The sequence below is a fragment of the Cibotium barometz genome, chromosome 8, assembly GCF_041138505.1.
Source record: "Cibotium barometz isolate CiBa-2024 chromosome 8, ASM4113850v1, whole genome shotgun sequence".
Taxonomy (NCBI): domain Eukaryota; kingdom Viridiplantae; phylum Streptophyta; class Polypodiopsida; order Cyatheales; family Cibotiaceae; genus Cibotium; species Cibotium barometz.
Window position 1 is genome coordinate 19,578,898 of NC_141053.1, and position 21,941 is coordinate 19,600,838.

The following is a 21,941-nucleotide window of genomic DNA, read 5'->3' on the forward strand; positions in this document are numbered from 1 at the left end:
GGAGATAGGAGGTGTACTTCAGTTTGTCATCAAGCTTGATGAGTGCAAGATTATCAAGGAGAAAAAGATGGAAAGGGTCACAATAACACTTATGAATAGGGCTCTTGAAATTGGAGTAGGGATGATCCAAAGTATTGTGACGTGAAAAATTGATATCTTTCATTGTCAATTTTGTGCATATTTTGATGGTTTCTCAATGGTAATAAGGTGGAAGCTTGTCCAAGAAGATTCCGGCGCCCACAATGGAATAACGGCATGGTGATGTGGCAGCTACCGGCGGCTACCCCGATAATAGCATTCTATCTTCAAATATAATGGTTTTACTTGATTTAGGATGCACACATTGTAAATGCCACAAGTATGCTTGATAAATACTTTGGTATGGTAGATAGGCTAGTGATGTGGAAAATAAAAGTGGGCCTTCATGCTCACATGGATTTTTATTGTATTATTAATATGGTATTCACCATAAGGCTACAAGTTGGGAAGTATGGAAGGCATGTGGAGGAGTGTGTGTAGGTGCATAATTGGGAAAGATTCTTCTAGAATGCCTACATGGAAGAGGAGAATTCCGCCATGTGTAAGTGGGATCTCCACCTACATGCCACTTAGACTTGGCTATTATCTCATCACACTCTCAAAGTCAAAAAGTCTTCAATTTAATAATCAATAGAAGACTTAGCCTAAGAGGACAATTGATGGTGACATCTACCCTTATGTCACTGAAGGGTTGAAGATTTTTATGTTGTAATTTGTAACAATGGAAGAGAGGGTGATTCTCCACCTATAAAAGGAGCCCTCCTCTCCCTTTCAAAAAAAGGAATGAGCCTCCTCAATTGAGCATTTGGTGTCATTGCCATTCTCTTATCTTTCAAACCCTTATTCAAACACTCTCTTTACATGTGAATGTCTCATTTAGCATTAGCTCCTCATGCTTAACCCAATTTTGGACCTCTTTGATGATAAGTGGGATAAGGAGTTATTATCTTGACGGGCGTGTGACTTCTCAAGGTAGCCCTTGCCTTATTGCCGCCCTCCTTTGGAGGTACCAATGGTTTTAGCGGTAATGAGCATGTGGAAAGACTTTGGGGACCATAGGTAAATCTTTACGATTGTCCGCTGAGCAATGTTAACCCTTACCCTCTAGCTTGAATCATGAAGGAGATGAAAAGCAAGAGGCTATGTGAAAATTGAGGTTTCATGCAAAGAGAGAGAAGTGCAGTTTTTGTGGTCCAATACCCAAATTTCAACCCCGGTAATTACTCATCACTCGGGTATTGGTTTCTAAAATTGATCATATGGCTAGGAAGCTCTTTCTATGCTCTTTCCATTCATGTAACTAATTTCTTAATCCCTTACTTCATTGATGATCAGAATTTCTCCCAAAGTTGCTAATTTTAGGCGAATTTTGGCAGTTTTATAGTCTTGTAGTAAAATACTCATAACTTTTCGCTCGGTTGTTCGTTTTTAAAAGTTTTTATACGGGTGCGAAGCTCTCTTCAAGATCTACGTATCTATCTAATCCTCTCTCACACAGCCTATATGGATTTAAAACTGAAATTCTCTGTGTATCTCTGTTTTTATAGAATTTTGGTAGTTTTATAGTCTTGTAGTAAAATGCTCATAACTTTTCGCTCAGTTGCCCGTTTTTGAAAGTTTGTATATAGACGCGAAGCTCTCTTCAAGCTCTACGCATCTATATAATCCTCTCTTGCACAGCCTATATGGATTTAAAACTGTAATTCTCTGTGCATCTCTATCTTTTATAGATTTTGGCCATTCTTTCTTCTTAATCATGATTAATTCCTCCTAATCTCTTATCAAAAGGAAAACCCCATGGGTCTTATCCTCTTGTAAGTGATTGCTATATTTATTTTCTTTAATATGTTCCGTCCAAATCGCCCAATTCGAACGGATGAACCTTACCAATATTCCCCGTATGTTTCCGTTCACATAATCCTGAGTCGCAAGATTTTCTTCCAACAAAGAATCGCCCTCTTGTTTGGAGCTGCAAGACTGGCAGAAATTCTTGCTTCTCCGGAGCCTTTCATCTTCCCTTCCATGAATTATGATCTCACCTTTGATGTATATATCTTTATCTTAACCTAGGGAGAGAAAGGGAGGTGAGGAGGCTGTGAGGTTTCATACAAGTGTGTTTTGATTCTAAGAAGTGACCGAAGTCCAAACCCCAACTTCGTGTCACATCTTTTGGTGGAGACGGCGGGCAGGTTTTACTTAGAATTATTCTATTTTAACCTCAAGGTCCCACATGATTAAAGGAAAGTTTTTTTGAAACAAGTAAATTTTTCTTGTTGCTACAACATTCCGGTGTTCCAAGGATCGGAAGGAGAAGACCCGGGGAGTTATCTCCGAGAGTTTAACCGAGCATGCCGCTTGACGGGTTGGTCTATGAAGGAGAGGGCAGAAATACTTCCAGATTTCTTGGAGGGTGTGGCCTTAACTTGGCATGAGGCTTTGCCAGAGGAGTCCAAGAATGATTGGGAAAGGTTGACCAAAGCAATGAAGGAGAGATTTGGGACAGTGGAGTCGCCAAATGCTTTACTATTGCAATTGGATCAAATTTTCCAAAAGGAAGGAGAGTCAGTTTCTACCTTTTCAGTGAGGTATGAAGCCTTATTCATCAAATATCAACAAGCTGCTTTACATGTTGTTGCTTCTTCTTCTTCACCTTTTATGGAAGATTCAAAGAGTTCTTTAGCAATGGAGCACCTTAAGATGAGCAAGTTTATCAAGGCTTTGGATCCCCGCTTGCATGGAAAAGTTCTTAGCAAAGATCCCACTAATTTTAAAGAGGCTCTTCGTATTGCTTTGAAGAAGGAGGCCACTCTTTATATTGAGTCCACATTCCAATCTTCTCCAAGTGTGCCAACCCCACCACGAGTAGAGATAGCCTCAACATCTCAGGTACAAGCTCCATCCTTGGATCATAACATTGCATAACTTATGGCAGAATTTGATGATTTGAAGTTACACTTAGTTAATGCAAGGCCACATAGGGTTCCACGAGTTGAGGATAAACCTAGGGATAGAAGTAGTGTCACATGCTATGAGTGTCAAGAGAAGGGGCACTATCGCACTGAGTGTCCAAAGTTGAGGAAAAGTGAGGATAAAAGTTTAGCACTTTTAGAGGAAATATGCTCAGAAGAAGAGAAAACATTGATGCCATTAATGGCAAAAAGGGGTCGTAAAACTAGAAGCCAAGAAGAAGAAGAACAAGAAGATAAATCTGAAGAAGAGGAGAAAAATAAGAAGAAGAAGAAGTCGTCTAGGAGAAAAATTGGACAATCTGACTTTCCTCTTGGACAAGGATCTCTTAGTTATGACCTCTTAACAGATCTTAGGGAGAAAACAGCACAAATCACATTTGGGCAGCTTTTGGCACTCTCTCCAAAGCTTAGAAAGAAATGGGGTAAGCTGGCTAGCACAAGGGAATCTAAGAAAAAGAAGAAGAGGGATAATGGGACTCCTATGGTTCAGAAGGTGGATATTGATGTAGGAGATGATGTGCCTGTGATTGATGTCATCATTGAGGGGCAAACAATTTCTAATGCATACATTGATGGAGGTGCGTCAATCAATGTCATAAGTGAAAAAACAATGAAAGATGATGATTTAAAGTTGTCTTCCACTAACTCTCCCTATGCATCAAACTTGCTGATAATACTAGGGTGAAAACCTTAGGAATTGTCAAGAATTTGGGAGTGGATGTATGTGGTATTTCTGTGTCTACAACTTTCCAGGTCATTCCTACAAAGCCTGATGCTAGGGCTTACCCATTGATATTGGGTAGGCCATGGCTTCGCCAAGTGAAGGCAATTCAAAAGTGGGAGACAGGTGATCTTATTCTACAAGGTGAGAATAAGAAGGTCCACTACAACATCAAGAGTAGTCGCAAGAAAGTGGTAAGAGGTGAACCTTCAACTTCCGAAAGTTCAGAGTCAGAGTCATCCGATGAAAAAGAGACAAGTGGTAGCTCCGAGGATTCCATCTCAGAAGGGGAGGTGGAGGGAGTTGCATTTGGTCTTTCCCTGGGAAGGGATAGGGGATGCTGAAGACAATGGAGCCTTGAAGGGGAAGCTTCTTCAACCATGTGCAAGAAAGGAGATGTGGACCTCACTAGTCTTCACCAATAGAATGAACTTCTTCTTGATGAGTCCATAGCAGGTACTGAAAGGGAGGATTACTTAAAAATGTTTGATGGATTTCCTAACCTTTTTGCAAACAGCTACTCACAAGTATGCCAAGTTACCCTAGTAGAGCACAAGATTGATCTCAAGTCCCAAAGTAAGCCAGTGGTACAGCGGCTAAGGCGTTTGGGAGTAGTGCAAGCAGAGGTGCTTAAGAAGAAGGTAACTAATTTGCTTGAAGCTGGATTTATTTTTCCAGTAGAGAATTCAGAGTGGATTTTCCCAGTTGTAGTCACTCCCAAAAAGGGTGGAAAATGGCGCGTGTGTGTAGACTTTCGCCCTCTCAATGCATGCACAAAGAGGGATTATTATCCTCTACCCTTTCAGGATGAGATTTTGGATCAAGTTGCAAGGGTCATGAATTGTATTCAGTGTGTGATGGATACTCTGGATACTTTCAAATCCGGATTTGTGAAGAAGATCAAAGAAAAACCTCATTTAGGGGAGTATATGCCTATAGGGTGATGCCATTTGGCTTGACCAATGCACCAGCAACTTTTCAACGCTTCATGAGTCAGGTATTTGCACCTTACTTGGGAAAGTTTATAAGGGTCTTTCTGGATGATTTTTGCATTTATTCAAGCCGCATAGATCACTTGGAAAAGTTGAGGTTGGCCTTGCAAAGTATTGATGATGCAAAAGGGTGTCTTAATCCTGGAAAATGCCGCTTGGCATGAAGGAAGGTGGTTCTCTTGGGACATATTATCTCAGAAGAAGGCATAGAGATGGATCCTGAGAAGGTGCAGGCAATTGTGGCCCTCCCACCACCTACCAATGTACGAGAGGTAAGGAGGATTTTGGGTAAAACAAAGTACTACCAACGCTTTGTTGACATGTTTTCTGAGAAGATGTATCCTATAAATCTGTTGACAAAGAAGAATGTTTCTTTCCAATGGGGGCCCGATCAAATTCAATCTTTTTGTTTGTTCAATTGTGCAGCCTCCTAGGTGGGGGGAGGACTTTTATGTGAACCCAAGTGTCTCATCACATTCAGTGGGTGCTATACTCTTGCAAAAGGGAGAGCAAGGGCATATGCAACCAGTGTATTATGCAAGCCGACAACTCACTGATGCCGAGGAGAGGTATGGTGAAATGGAGAAAGGTGGTTTGTCTCTTGTTTTTGCAGTAAAGAAGTTCAGGTCATACTTGTTACCTCGCCCTTTTTTCTTCCTCACATCTCAACCTTATTTGCAATTCTTGGTCCGCAAGCCCAATCCTGCAGGAGGGAAGTTTGCAAAGTGGATTTGTGAGCTTCAAGAATTCTCTTTCACTTTTATTACAGAAAACACCACTAGGGCCTCTCTTACAGATTTGCTTACCAGGAAGGAAGAGGAAGAAGGAACAAGAGCAAAGGAAGAAGTATATGAAGATTTGGAGACACCACCAACTGCTTTCACTATGCATTTTGATGGAGCCTTTAGCCCTTCCAAGCAATGTGGGACTGGGGGGATAGTTTTATTTGATCCAGAAGGAAAAGAGGTATGGGCCAAGGATAGGGAATTTCCAAAGGCTATATCAAATAATGTGGCTGAGTACAATGCATTAATTTGGGGATTAGAAGATTGCATAAAAGATGAAATCAAAGAGGTAGAGGTTAAAGGGGATTCGCAATTGGTCATCCGACAAATGAAAGGAGAATATAAGGCAAGGAGTACTAATCTCCAAGAATTGTATAAAAGGGCAATGGAGTTGAAAGAAGCTTTTGAGTTTTGTAAATTTGTGCATGTTAACAGGAAGGATAATCAAAAGGCTGATGAATTGGCTACTAAAACCTTGGCTTTTCAAAGTAGCTACTCTTGCATTAATGGATACAGGTTGGCCTGAGCTCCAAGATGTTCAACACTATTTAGATACATGATACTTCCCTCCTGGATTGAATCCTCAACAGAAGCAAAGGCTTACCAGGAAAGCTCATCCTTACACAATTCTAGGGGATGTTCTTTACAAGCAAGGTAAGGATAAGATTCTTAGGAGGGTAGTGAGCCTGGAAGAATCTAAAAGGATTATGGAATTATGTCATGAATGTTCAGGTCACTTTGCCTCAGCCAGCACAACTTGGAGGATCCTTAACACAGGGTATTATTGGCCTCGACTCAGCAAAGATATCTATGAGTGGCGCAGAAGCTGTGAAGTATGCCAGGCATATGGGCATAAGCAATTGGTTCTCGGACCCTTAAACCCTATCCCAGCATATGGTCCATTTGAAAGGTGGGGATTAGATTTTGTGGGTCCACTTCCTCGTTCCTCACATGGGAAGTATTACATATTGGTGGCCACAGATTATGCAACAAGGTGGGCAGAAGCAAAGGCAATGGTCAATAATAAAGCAGTGGCTGTGGCATCCTTTCTCAGGGAATACATATGTGCCCGATTTGGGTGTCCATTGGAAATCCTTACAGATGGGGGGAGGTCTTTCAGGAATGACTTGATTGAAGCTTTGGTGCAGAAATTAAAAATAAAGCATGCGATGTCAACTCCCTATTATCCCCAATGTAATGGTTTAGTAGAAAAAACTAATGGACTGCTTTGTGGATCTTTGTCTAAGCTAGTGGATACTATGAAGAGAAAGTGGGATGTGCATTTGCCAGAGGTCCTATGGGCCTATAGGACAACTCATAAACTCTCTCTTGGTTTCACACCTTTTCAGTTAGTTTATGGAATGGAGGCTATTTTGCCAATAGAATTGGAAATCACAAGCCTTCGCACATCTTTTGCATACTTGAATAATGAAGAAGAAACACATGCCCAATGCCTAGCACAACTGGAGATCTTGGATGAGAGGCGACTTCCGGCACTTCAAAATTTGGAGGCTGCACAACAACGGCGCAAGGCAAGACATGACACTCTCACGAGGAAGAAGAAGAAGCCAGAACTCAAGCAAGGAAGCTTAGTCATGAGATATGATGGCCGTGTTGAGAAACAGCTAGACAAGAAGCTTCTTCGATGATGGGAAGGCCCCTTCAGGATAAAGCAAAAGTTCAAAAATAACACCTATCTTCTAGAGGATGCAAGTGGCCAAGAGGTTCCCGGACGTGCCAATGAGTACCGGCTAAAGATATTTTACCCTCGAGCACCATGGCCAGCAGATCCCCCAGACAAGCATGGAGGATCTGCTGGGGGGAAAGATGTGACGTGAAAAATTGATATCTTTCATTGTCAATTTTGTGCATATTTTGATGGTTTCTCAATGGTAATAAGGTGGAAGCTTGTCCAAGAAGATTGTGGCGCCCACAATGAAATAACGGCGTGGTGATGCGGCGGCTTGGCGGCTACCCCGATAACAGCATTCTATCTTCAAATGTAATGGTTTTACTTGATTTAGGATGCACACATTGTAAATGCCACAAGTATGCTTGATAAATACTTTGGTATGGTAGATAGGCTAGTGATGTGGAAAATAAAAGTGGGCCTTCATGCTCACATGGATTTTTATTGTATTATTAATATGGTATTCACCATAAGGCTACAAGTTGGGGAGTGTGGAAGGCATGTGGAGGAGTGTGTGTAGGTGCATAATTGGGAAAGACTCTTCTAGAATGCCTACATGGAAGAGGAGAATTCCGCTATGTGTAAGTGGGATCTCCACCTACATGCCACTTAGACTTGGCTATTATCTCATCACACTCTCAAAGTCAAAAAGTCTTCAATTTAATAATCAATAGAAGACTTAGCCTAAGAGGACAATTGATGGTGACATCTACCCTTATGTCACTGAAGGGTTGAAGATTTTTATGTTGTAATTTGTAACAATGGAAGAGAGGGTGATTCTCCACCTATAAAAGGAGCCCTCCTCTCCCTTTCAAAAAAAGGAATGAGCCTCCTCAATTGAGCATTTGGTGTCATTGCCATTCTCTTCTCTTTCAAACCCTTATTCAAACACTCTCTTTACATGTGAATGTCTCATTTAGCATTAGCTCCTCATGCTTAACCCAATTTTGGACCTCTTTGATGATGATAAGTGGGATAAGGAGTTATTATCTTGGTGGGCCTGTGACTTCTCAAGGTAGCCCTTGCCTTATTGCAGCCCTCCTTTGGAGGTACCAATGGTTTTAGCGGTAATGAGCATGTGGAAAGACTTTGGGGACCATAGGTAAATCTTTACGATTGTCCGCTGAGCAATGTTAACCCTTACCCTCTAGCTTGAATCATGAAGGAGATGAAAAGCAAGAGGCTATGTGAAAATTGAGGTTTCATGCAAAGAGAGAGAAGTGCAGTTTTTGTGGTCCAATACCCAAATTTCAACTGGTAATTACTCATCACTCGGGTATTGGTTTCTAAAATTGATCATATGGCTAGGAAGCTCTTTCTATGCTCTTTCCATTCATGTAACTAATTTCTTAATCCCTTACTTCATTGATGATAAGAATTTCTCCCAAAGTTGCTAATTTTAGGCGAATTTTGGCAGTTTTATAGTCTTGTAGTAAAATGCTCATAACTTTTCGCTCGGTTGTCCGTTTTTGAAAGTTTTTATATGGGCGCGAAGCTCTCTTCAAGCTCTATTCCTCTCTCACACAGCCTATATGAATTTAAAACTGCAATTCTCTGTGTATCTCTGTTTTTATAGAATTTTGGTTGTTTTATAGTCTTGTAGTAAAATGCTCATTACTTTTCGCTCGGTTTCCCATTTTTGAAAGTTTTTATATAGACGCGAAGCTCTCTTCAAGCTCTACGCATCTATATAATCCTCTCTTGCACAGCCTGTATGGATTTAAAACTGCAATTCTCTGTGCATCTCTGTTTTTTTATAGATTTTGGCCATTCTTTCTTCTTAATCATGATTAATTCCTCCTAATCTCTTATCAAAAGGAAAACCCCATGGGTCTTATCCTCTTGTAAGTGATTGCTATATTTATTTTCTTTAATATGTTCCGTCCAAATCGCCCAATTCGAACGGATGAACCTTACCAATATTCCCCGTATGTTTCCGTTCACATAATCCTGAGTCGCAAGATTTTCTTCCAACAAAGAATCGCCCTCTTGTTTGGAGCTGCAAGACTGGCAGAAATTCTTGCTTCTCCGGAGCCTTTCATCTTCCCTTCCATGAATTATGATCTCACCTTTGATGTGTATATCTTTATCTTAACCTAGGGAGAGAAAGGGAGGTGAGGAGGCTGTGAGGTTTCATACAAGTGTGTTTTGATTCTAAGAAGTGACCGAAGTCCAAACCTCAACTTCGTGTCACAGTATTTTAGTGTGCAGTCCGAGAGATGAACATCTAGTGGCTAGGTTCATTTGAGGTCAAGAAAGAGGACCATGAATCCTTGTTTTGGGTATTTCATTAGACACATATCCCTAATCTCATGAAAGAACAGATGAATGCAACCAGGATGCTCCATGTAGAGAAAAGGAAAAAATTTCAAGTCCAATGGTATCTTGTTGGGTGACTTGAAGACTCTCAAGTGCTTATTTAATTGCAGCAAAGGGGCCAATGCAAGTCTCCATGCCTTTACTGCATGGACTCCACAAGGGTGATGGACTCTAAGTGGAGGAGACAACCACCGAACAGATAAATTTTGGATGATAACTTTAAACTAGTGTTTGAGATTCCTCTTTTCAATGTGCATATATGCACGCTTCATGATTTGTGTCGTATCATAGAGAAACTGGTATATCTCCACATTGACTTTTCTTGGAAGATCAAGAATGTAGTAGAGAGGAAAGAAGCCATCCGTGCATTAGAGAAGGTGCTATTAGAAATTGGACTACATGGAGGTAATGTCCAGATTCTGAAGGACACTAAAAAGTCATCAAATGAAAAGAAAGTTAAGGCAAGAAGATTTCTTTTCAAGCCAATAAATAATCAGCAACACAAACCTACAAAGTTAGGAAAGCAATATACAACAACCTATACAAGTCGAATCGAATACCAACAGTGGAAAAAGTTTCATAATGCAGTGAAAGACCATGAAGGTGCTTCAAGGAATGTTAAAGCAGATGTTTGGCGTTCAATTGATACTTTGTTCCAATTGTGTGAGAAAGTCAACTACTCCTAGCAAGACAAAAACAGCTTTCAAGACAACTTACAAGCGTTCAAAAAAGCATTCAAAGCTACTTGGACTGACACCAACATTACACACTACATGGTATGTTTCTAGCTTACTGTTGTTTCCTAGCCCTTGATACTAACTTACATTGTATGTTTTCTTATGCAACATATTCTCTACAACCACATGCCTTACTTTATCAACAAGTACCGAGATCCTAGCATTTGGAACACACAAGGACTCAAGAAATCACACTATATGGCTCAAAATGCATATTTCAGGCACACACAACATGGTGGTGGAAAACAAAGAAGTGTTCTAATGGTTCTATAGAAGGATATTACAACAACTACCTAAAAAAGAAACCCTGAGGTCATCCAAACTGATGCAGACACTCAGACATATGGAAAGGAAGAGCTACTTCCAACACCCACAAAAGTTTCGAGGCATAGGGAGGAATTAAACAAAGAACAGTTTCACTACGTTGGTCACTCATACCACATTGTAGAAGAGTTTAAGGGAGAAGGTGGCAACATATTCTACAATGAACACAACAATATATTCATGGACTTGGAGCACTTGTAAATGAGAATGGTGGAGTTCTATGATATTACATTTGAGTAGATAGGAGGTGTACTTTAGTTTGTCATCAAGCTTGATGAGTGCAAAATTATCAAGGAGAAAAAGATGGAAAGGGTCACAATAACACTAATGAATAGGGCTCTTTGTAATTGGAGTAGGGATGATCCAAAGTATTTTAGTGTGATGTCCGAGAGATGAACATCTAGTGGCTAGGTTCATTTGAGGTCAAGAAAGAGGACCATGAATCCTTGTTTTGGGTATTTCATCAGACACATATTCCCAATCTCATCAAAGAACAGATGAATGCAACCAAGATGCTCCATGTAGAGAAAAGGGAGAAATTTCAAGTCCAATGGCATCTTGTTAGGTGACTTGAAGACTCTAAAGTGCTTATTTAATTGCAGGAAAGGGGCCAATGCAAAGTCTCCATGCCTTTACTACATGGATTCCGCAACAGTGATGGACTCTAAGTGGTGGAGACGACCACCAAATAGACAAATTTTGGATGAGAACTTTAAACCAGTGTCTGAGAATCCTTTTTCCAATGTGCATATATGCACGCTTCATGATTTGTGTCGTATCATAGAGAAACTGGTATATCTCCACATTGGCATTTCTTGGAAGATCAAGAATGTAGCAGAGAGGAAAGAAGCCATCCGTGCATTGGAGAAGGTGCCATAAGAAATTGGACTACATGGAGGTAAAGGACACTAAAAAGTCATCAAATTAAAAGGAAGCTCCAATGAAGCCCTCCATTGGAGGTGTTAAGGCAAGAAGATTTTTTTCCAAGACAATGAATAATCAGCAACACAAACCTACAAAGTTAGGAAAGCAATATACAACAACCTATACAAGTCGAATCGAATACCAACAGTGGAAAAAGCTTCATAATGCAGTGAAAGACCATGAAGGTGCTTCAAGGAATGTCAAAGAAAATGTTTGGTGTTCAATTGATACTCTGTTCCAAATGCGTGAAAAAGTCAACTACTCCCAACAACAAGACAAAAAGAGCTTTCAAGACAACTTACAAAGCGTTCAAAAAAGCATTCAAAGCTACTTGGACTGACCCCAATATTACACACTACATGGTATGTTTCTAGCTTACTGTTGTTTCCTAGCCCTCGATACTAACTTACATTGTATGTTTTCTTATACAGCATATTCTCTACAACCACATGCCTTACTTTATCAACAAGTACCGAGATCCTAGCATTTGGAACACACGGGGACTCAAGAAATCACACTGTATGGCTCTAAATGCATTTTAGGCACACACAACATGGTGGTGGAAAACGTAAGGCAAACAGCCTACAAGAAGTGTTCCAATGGTTCTATAGAAGGATACTACAACAACTACATAAAAAAGAAACCTTGAGGTCATCCAAATTGATGCAAACACTCAGGCATATGGAAAGGAGGAGCTACTTCCAACACCTACAAACGTTTGGAGACATAGAGGGGAATTAAACACAGAGAACAGCTTCACTACATTGGTCATTCATACCACATTGTAGGAGAGTTTAAGGGAGAAGGTGGCAGCATATTCTACAATGAACACAACAATATATTCATGGACTTGGAGCTCCTGCGAAGGAGAATGGTGGAGTTCTATGATATTACATTTGAGGAGATAGGAGGTATACTTCAGTTTGTCATCAAGCTTGATGAGTGTGAGATTATCAAGGAGAAAAATCTGGAAAAGGTCACAATAACACTTATGAATAGGGCTCTTTGTAATTGCAGTAGGGATGATTCAAAGTATTTTAGTGTGCGGTCCGAGAGACAAACATCTAGTGGCTAGGTTCATTTGAGGTCAAGAAAGAGGACCATGAATCCTTGTTTTGGGTATTTCATCAGACACATATCCCTAATCTCATGAAAGAACAGATGAATGCAACTAGGATTCTCCATGTAGAGAAAAGGGAGAAATTTCAAGTCCAATGGTATCTTGTTGGGTGACTTGAAGACTCTCAAGTGCTTATTTAACTGCTGCAGTAGCAAAGGGGCAAATGCAAGTCTCCATGCCTTTACTGCATGGACTCCACAAGGGTGATGGACTCTAAGTGGTGGAGACGACCACCGAATAGATAAATTTTGGGTGATAACTTTAAACTAGTGTTTGAGATTCCTCTTTCCAATGTGCATATATGCACGCTTCATGATTTGTGTCGTATCATAGAGAAACTGGTATATCTCCACATTGACTTTTCTTGGAAGATCAAGAATTTAGCAGAGAGGAAATGTAAGATTCCTCCCAAGCCTCTCAAGATGTCCAGCATCTTCCCCTATAATCAAATCCCTCTTCAGAAATATAAAAGATCTTGTTTCTATCAGTTTTGGCCTAGAGAGAGAAAATCTTCTAGAGAGTGGTAATTCAGTTTTTTAATATTTTTAGATAGAAAAATACCTCATCTTATTAAAATAAGTTCCCCTGAAACAGAAGTTCAAAAAGATTTTCAGAAGGTGCATTAGAAATTAAGTATAATCTGTTCGAGAGGCATTATCTTGGGGATAAGGCTTTTTTCGAAATTTTAAATTAAGGTTCCTATGGACCAATAAGATTCATCCAAATTTAGGGGGGAGATAAATAGAAGAATAAAAGGAATATCCCCCAAAAATGAGTAAATACTCACATAAGATGAAGAGTTGACTAAGGACAAGGTTAATAGTTAAAAAAGAGACATATTTAGGTGAAATGATGCATTTTTGACACCTCAGTATGGGAAAATTCCCCTCATGAAGGAGGTGCCTATTTCACATGCTTGAATGAGTTTTAAACTCCCAAATAATGAGATATTTTTATCTCTCCTCTCTCTTGTTTCAACTAGATCCAAAAAGTGGACTAAACTGATCCAAAAATGGTCAAAAATTGACCAAACTGATCTGGAAAATTCTAGAATCAGTTGGCTTGGTTAGAAGCTCACTTTTTCCTATAAATAGAATCCTTCCCCTTTGTTGAAACTCAATAGTGTTTTGCATTGCTACCCTGCCTCTCCCAAGTGCCAAAAACTGTGAATTTTACTCATAATTCATTAGTTTTTGACCTTCCCTCTTCTAAAAGATTGGTGGCCACTCTTGTTTCAAACAAGAGTAGAACCCTCAAACCATCAAGCCAAAGGAAAGCTCTCAAATTCCTTCGTAAGTTGGAGATTCTTCTCTTTTCTATTTCTTTTATGGTTTTTTATGATTTTTGTCTTCTCTAAATTGAATGGATGTTATGCCTCATTATAAAAAAAGGCATTCCCCTCTCTTCTTTAGTAAATCCAACCATTCTTTATCCTAGATGATTGATTATTGGATAAAATCAAGTTTTTCATAATGTTCTCTTAAATAAGTAGAAAATGTTTACACTAGAATGATTTAAATACTCTTAGTGAACTTCTAATTAATTTTAGTGAGTTAAAAATTAAAAAATGGTCAGCCATACAAAGGAGGTTATGGCAAAAATTTTTAAAATTTTGTGAAATAAATTTCATCTTTTATTAATCAAAAAGAGTAATCCCCATCGTTAGAGTATTCTAAAAGTATCATTTTCATTCATGCATAGAAAGATGCATATTGATTAATTTTTTAAATGAATGATTTTTAATAGAATTAACTTCTATATGAAAGATACTTATTGATAATTCTTTTATTATGAAAGTGTTACTTTCTTCATTATGGATTTTTATGCATAAAATAATGCATAAAAGTATATTTTTTTATTACAAAAGAGTTACTTTCATCATATTGATTTTTATGCATAAAAGAATATTTTTTTAAATATAAAAGTTTTACTTTTATATTAAAAAAGTGTTACTTTTATCATTATTGATTTCTATGCATAAAAGTATGCATAAAAGTATATATATATTTTTTATTACAAAAGAGTTACTTTCATCATATTGATTTTTATGCATAAAAGTATGCATAAAAGAATATTTTTTATTATAAAATTGTTACTTTTATCATTATTGATTTCTATGCATAAAAGTATATTTTTTTATTACAAAAGAGTTACTTTCATCACATTGATTTTTATGCATAAAAGTATGCATAAAAGAATATTTTTTTAATATAAAAGTATTACTTTTATCGTTATTGAATTCTATGCATAAAAGTATATTTTTTTAATTACAAAAGAGTCACTTTCATCATATTGATTTTTATGCATAAAAGAATATTTTTTTTATTATAAAAGTGTTACTTTTATCATTATTGATTTCTATGCATAAAAGTAGGCATAAAAGAATATTTTTATTATAAAAGTGTTACTTTTATCATAAATGATTTTTATGCATAAAAGATATATTTTTTTATATATATTAAAAAGTGTGATTTTTATCATAAATGATGAAAATCACTTAAATATTAAAAGTGTGATTTTCATCAAAAATGAATTTTTTATATATTAAAAAGTATGCATAAAAGATATATTAAAAGTGTGATTTTCATCATAAATGATTTTTATGCATAAATGGATGCATAAAAGAGATTCTCTTATATTAAAAGAGTGATTTTCATCATAAATGATTTGTATGCATAAACATATGCATAAAAGATATTTTTTTATATTAAAAGTGTGATTTTCATCATAAATAATTTTTATATATAAATGGATGCATAAAAGAGATTCTCTTATATTAAAAGAGTGATTTTCATCATAAATGATTTGTATGCATAAACATATGCATAAAAGATATTTTTTTATATTAAAAGTGTGATTTTCATCATAAATGATTTTTATGCATAAATGGATGCATAAAAGAAATTCTTTCATATTAAAAGAGTGATTTTCATCATAAATGATTTTTATGATGATAAAGTGTGACTTCCATCAGAATTAGATTTTATGCATAAAAAGATGCATATAGAATGATTATATTTAAATAAGGGTTCTCTTAATCCTCTATTTAATTTCTGCAAAAATTAGAAAAATGAATAAGTAGATAATCTGTGAGAAGAAATGCTACCGTTTCATATTTACTAAGATGGTAATAAGAAAATTCAATTAAACTATCAAAGTCGGAGATCGAGATAAATGATTATTTTATTCCTCATACGAAATTCATGTTTTAGAAATCTGTAAGCAAATATTCGTTGAACGAAATTTAGAAAAAGAGAAATTGAAATAGTACCTTTCGAGAAAGATAGTTTAGGAAGAGCCTTTCCAGACCCAGACTCTGATTCAGACTATTGACCAAGACCTAATTCCTTCATCAGTTTCAATCAATGACGATGTGCCCAGTTCAGGAAAAATGCACTCAAAACACCCACCGAATCCGAAACTAAGTTGACCTTTAAACTTGATCTGAGGATCAGGTTAACAGAATTTGAGGAATTCTGTCTGGAATTCAGACCTGGATCTAGAAGTATTGGGATACGGATTTAAGATTTATTCATGGTATTCAAACAAAATCAAAACTGAAAACTTGCATAGAAACCCTGTTTTCTTAAAGGACTGTCTTACGCCAGAATGCTGGAGGGAGCATTTGGCATATGTGTTTAACTAAGGGAAGTTCGGTTGCAACAGCTAGCGGGGAGTGTTCGAGGGGACAGCTCACACGGCAAAAACCTACCCAGGTCTTGACCAGCCTGGGTATGGTGAAAAATGGTGTGCGTCCGGTACGATGGGCGAGGGCCGATGAAGCGGTCCCTGAGTGAAGTGCCAGGATATCTAAGGAGGATCTTGGAGGGTTCTGACTAGGTGATGCACGGGCTCACGGTGCTTAGGACACCCATACGTATGTCGAGAAAGATATATATATGTATGTTGACGAAATGATTATTGTAATCTATTACTGGATCTCGTTGTTGACCAGCTGGTCCCAACGGAGAGTCCATAGTGGTATTGTTTTTGTGAAACAAGGGATTGAATGGAAATTTTGAGTTATGAAATCTGTGATCATATCTGTTTTGTCAATGGATTATTATTTTTTATATTAAAGTTTTAAAGAGGAGTGTGTGCGTATCTGTTTTCTAAAGCTAAAGTTAAGAAAGGCATTTCAATTATGGGTGGGTGAGTACTTGTTTGGTTCTACCAATTCCAGTGGTAGGGTGGTGGCTAACCCATGGGCCGGATGGGGTTAGGCTAGAATCAGTGGAGTTTCAATAATCAAACTGAAAAATCTTAGGATTATGCTAGGATTCGAGTAGCTAATTGATTCCCTGATAAACTTCTCAATTGAGTGGATCAAACGGTTGTGCCTGATCTTGATTTAGGAAAAAAGCATTGAAATTACTCAGATGATCAAATTATATCAGTGATAGTTTCCTTCTATCTGGTTTATTCAGCTGAAGGATAGTTTAGAATTGATCTCGTTAGAAAAATTTGTTAAGAAAATTCAAAAAGGTGGAATCGTCCCCGCTTTCCGGGCAAGGGAAATTTTCTCGGTTTCAGTTTTTGGAGTGACCACTAGCTTAGTTTCGTGCCGCCCAAACATTCGTGGGCGAGGCCTCGAGTGAGAAACCCTGCCCCGCGCATGAGGGGACTGCTTTCGCTGTCAGCTACCGGGAGTCCGGTGCACAGAGGGGGCAGAGGGATCTCACAGTTGGTATCAGAGCGAAGTTTAAAGCTAATAAGGATAAACAAATTCTTATCAGAAATTGATAATAAAAAGCTCAAAAAAAACATTTTTCATAATGTATTTTCATTCCAAAAACTTCTTTAATGAAGAATTTTTAATCAAAGAAATTGTTTTTATAGATGGAAGTTTCCTATTTATCTAGTATTCTCGACCTCACCCAGTCTCAAGATATGACTGCGTTCGCCTTCGAGCATCTCATTTCTTCTGCTTCAACTCGAACAAGCCAAGCTAGACTTGCACGCCATTTCAAGGATTTATATTTTCCTAACCCAGTGGAGAAACTACAGCATAAGTGGTTTGTAGGGCAGTATGTCCACGCCTCTTGCGATCGCCGTGCAATGCTATGGGTGGCAGAACCTCTCCTTGGCTATGATTCTGTTAAAACTAAAAATGGTGCGTGGTGTCATTATATCATTCGACACCTCGGAATTTCAGATTTTCATGCCAAGTCTATAGACTCCTTAGTTGTTTTATTCCTAAGGAGAAAATAATACCTCCCTTGTCAGTAAGTGAATGTTTGTATCAGGGCATGGCTATGGCCCAATACCGTCGTCTTATGCGACTCCTGAGGAGATTTTGAATTTTGGAGCCGAGCTGCTCTATGTTCATATTTGTAACTTTTATATAAATAAAGAAATGTTTTCCGGATAAAAATTCCCTGTTGTATAAGTGATTGTTTATGGACGATCTGATAAAGAAAAATCTGTTATCGGACATATGTGATAGATCTCTAATAAGATCATTGTCTTGTTTAAGAAATTGTTTTCCGAACTTCTTAAGTCTTAGGATCTTGTGGATGATATCAAAATAAAAATTTAATAATATATAAATTTTTGACAGAATCGTGAGACGAGAAAACCGTGGCTGTCAGCCAAACCCTCTCTCTGAAGATGACGAGCTTGACCCTGATGTTCACAAGGCTCTTCATAGGACTCAGCCAGGACCCTTCAAAGGAGAAGGGGAGAACCTAGGCGAGGCTGTGGAGAAATGGGTGGAAGCCATGGAAGAATATTTTGATGTCACAGGCTACAATGAGCGGAGCAAAATGGCTCTTGCTCGACTGAAAATAGTGGAAACAGCCAGGGTAGCATGAAGGAACCACTGTGACACCAACCGTCTGGATAAAAATACTCAGTCCTGGAATGACCTAAAAACCTATTTGAGAAAGAGATTTTGTCCCCCTGGATTTTTGGAAATCAAAATGAACGAATTCTTAGAGCTAAAGCAGGAGAGCTAAAGCAGGAGAGCAAAACCATCGAGGAATATCACCAAGCCTTTACTCTTCTACTCAAATATTCACCACCTCTAGATGAAGAACAACTCATAGCCAGGTTCATTCAGGGAATGAACAAACCCTTGGACACACTGGTCAAAAATGCCAAACCAGTGTCCATGGCTGAAGCAGTAAGAATGGCAAAGGATTTTGCCAAATCCTTTGTAGTAAAGGTCCTGCCAAAGCCCACACCCTCTAACTTTAAAAGATTCCAAGCCCAGGGAAGTACTTCAAACTTTCCACCCCTGAAGAGACAACAAGGCCCGAATCAGAATCAGGATGCAGGAAGATTCTGAAGTGAAGGAAGACCCTTCCCCCAGAATACTTTCTCAGGAGCCCCCCCTCTTTCAAGAAATCAAAAGGAAGAACTCAGAAGTGAAAACCGATGTTTTGGATGCCAAGGTTTTGGTCACCAACTGAAAGACTGCCCGACTCCTGCCATGTCTAGGGGACAAGAAAGTCAAGGACCCCGAATTCAGAGACCAACCCCTTCATACCAATCCAATCAAGGTCCGTCTCGCCCAAGCCAGGGTAACCCCAGAAGAACTCTAGCTCAGCCATCTGCCTCTGTCCAGAGTAACCTCAGAACTCCTTCCCAGAACTCGGGCAACCAAAGAGAAAGAGTTCCACCTCAAACTGCAGCAGCCAGAGCAGTCATAATTTCAGATGTAGTAGAAGAGGAAAGAGGGAAGATCTTTGCTGCAATTAAAAACCAAGGACCTAACTGTCAGTTCTCAGTCATTCATACTCCAGCAGAATATCAGGGTAAGCCTTTTAAGCTTTTGATCGATTCAGGCAGTTCTCATTCATTCATTTCCCCTGGATGCTTGCGTAAGCTAGTCTTAGAACAAAAATCAGGGAAACCTATACAAGCTGAATTGGCCAATGGAAAGACTCTTTTCACTCACCATGAGACAGATCTTATCCAGTTCAATCTAGATGGTAACGTAATCAACTGTCACTTCAAAGTCTTACCTATGGGAGTTTTTGACGGGATCCTTGGAATGGATTGGCTCCACAAAAATCAAGCTAACATACACTGTCACAATGGAACCATTTCCTTCCATGACCTTCACGGGAACAAATTTCAAAGAACTAGAGTTTTCGGATTCCCAGACCTTCAATTAGTAAAAGCTTCTAGGTTGCTGAAAGGACTTAGAAAGAAGCAACAAATTTATGTTGTCAAAATGAACCCAGTAGACTCAAAGCTTAAGGCTAAAGAACCAGAATGGTTAAATGAATTTGATGATCTATTCCCAGCAGAGCTAACTGAAATGCCTCCAATCCGGGAAGTAGAACATGTGATTGAATTAACCCCCTAAGCTCAGCCACCAGTAGCCCTACGCACGTACAAAATGCCAGTTCTTGAAGCCGTCAAACTCAAGGAACAGCTTAGACAACTATTAGAACAAGGGTTTGTAAGACCCAATGTTTCACCGTGGGGTGCACTAGTTCTCTTTCAGAAAAAGAAAGATGGAACGCTTAGACTCTGTGTGGACTACAGAGGTCTAAATCAGCTGACAGTCTAGAATAAGTATCCTATTCCAAGAATTGATGAGCTTCTGGATAGGCTAAATGGAGCCCAGATCTTCACAAAGATAGATCTCAAATCCGGGTATTACCAGATCAGGATCAATGATCAAGATATACCAAAAACAACCATAAATACTCGCTATGGGCATTATGAGTTTACTGTCATGTTGTTCGGATTAACTAATGCCCCAGCTACATTCAATCGCCTAATGCAAGACATCCTCAAAAAATACTTGGATGATTTTGTTCTAGTTTTCTTTGATGACATTTTGATTTACTCAAAGAATACAGCTGACCATGAGACTCATGTCAGAAAAGTTCTTGAGATTCTAAGGAAGCACCAACTCTTTGTGCAAAAAAGAGCAAATGCACTTTCTCTGCCGAGACCATGTTGAATACTTGGGCTTTCTGGTATCCAAAGATGGAATTTCTCCAGATTTCGCAAAAGTCCCAGCAGTCATAGATTGGCCCGAACCAAAGACAGTGAAAGAAGTCAGAGGATTCTTGGGATTGACTGATTGGTATAGGATTTTTATACCAAAGTATGCTCTCATAGCTTCCCCCCTAACTAACCTTCTCAAAAAGAATACCCCATTTCAGTGGTTTGCCAGGTGCCAGAGTGCTTTTGATAAGCTAAAGACCGCCTTGGTAACCAGTCCCGTTCTGAAGCTGCCAGATTTCTCTCTACCCTTTGAGGTAGTAACTGATGCAAGTGGTTTTGCTCTCGGAGGTGCATTTATGCAAGAAGGTCATGCAGTGGCCTATGAATCCCGAAAGCTCAGAACACATGAGAGGAATTATGCTGTCCACGACCTGGAATTACTTTCAATAGTCTATGCCTTAAAGTTGTGGAGACATTACCTACTGGGAAAAAGATTCACTTTGATGACAGATCATCAGAGCTTAAAGTGGATCTTTACTCAGAAGGACCTCAACATGCGCCAAAGAAGGTGGATGCAGACCTTACAGGAGTTTGATTTTGAAATCAAGTACCGCCCAGGCAAAGAAAATGTGGTAGCAAATGCCCTCAGCAGAAAAGCCTCCTTGCTTGCAATTACTGTAGTATCAAATCCTTTAATTATTGAAGCAAGAGAGAAGATCATGTAGGATAGATTCTTTTGCCCTATTGCTACCCTACTTATGCAGGAAAGCAAAAATCCATAGGAGTTGAACAGAGTTCAAGGGTACAACCTAGATGATGGCATTATGTATTATAATCGCAGGCTATGCAATTTCAATGATGAGGGGACCAAGGATCAAATTCTGAATGAAGCCCATGATAGCCTTATAGCAAGACATCCAGGTTTCATCAAAACCTACATGCCTGTAAAGAAAAGATTCTTTTGGCCTGGTCTGAAAAAGGATGTACTGAATCATGTACGTCAATGTCTAACATGCCAAAAAGTCAAAGCTGAAAGAGTAAAAATGCTTGGAAAGTTACATCCATTGGACATCCCCCAGATGAAGTGGGAATGTATGAGTATGGACTTTATTACTGGATTACCTTTAGTGCAATCAAGTTACAACTCCATTTTTGTGGTAGTTGACAGACTAACCAAAGTTGCCCATCTGATCCCAGTAAAAGAAACCTACACTGCAATGGATGTGGCTAGAGTGTTCCTCAAAGAAATCTTCAGATTGCATGGCCTACCCAGGAGAATAGTAAGTGATCAAGATCCCTAGTTTACTTCAAGGTTCTCGACTACATTTTTCGAAGCAGTGGGAACTTTCTTGGATCTCAGCACAGCTTATCACCTTGAGACCCATGGTCAAACTGAAAGGGTAAACCAAGTAA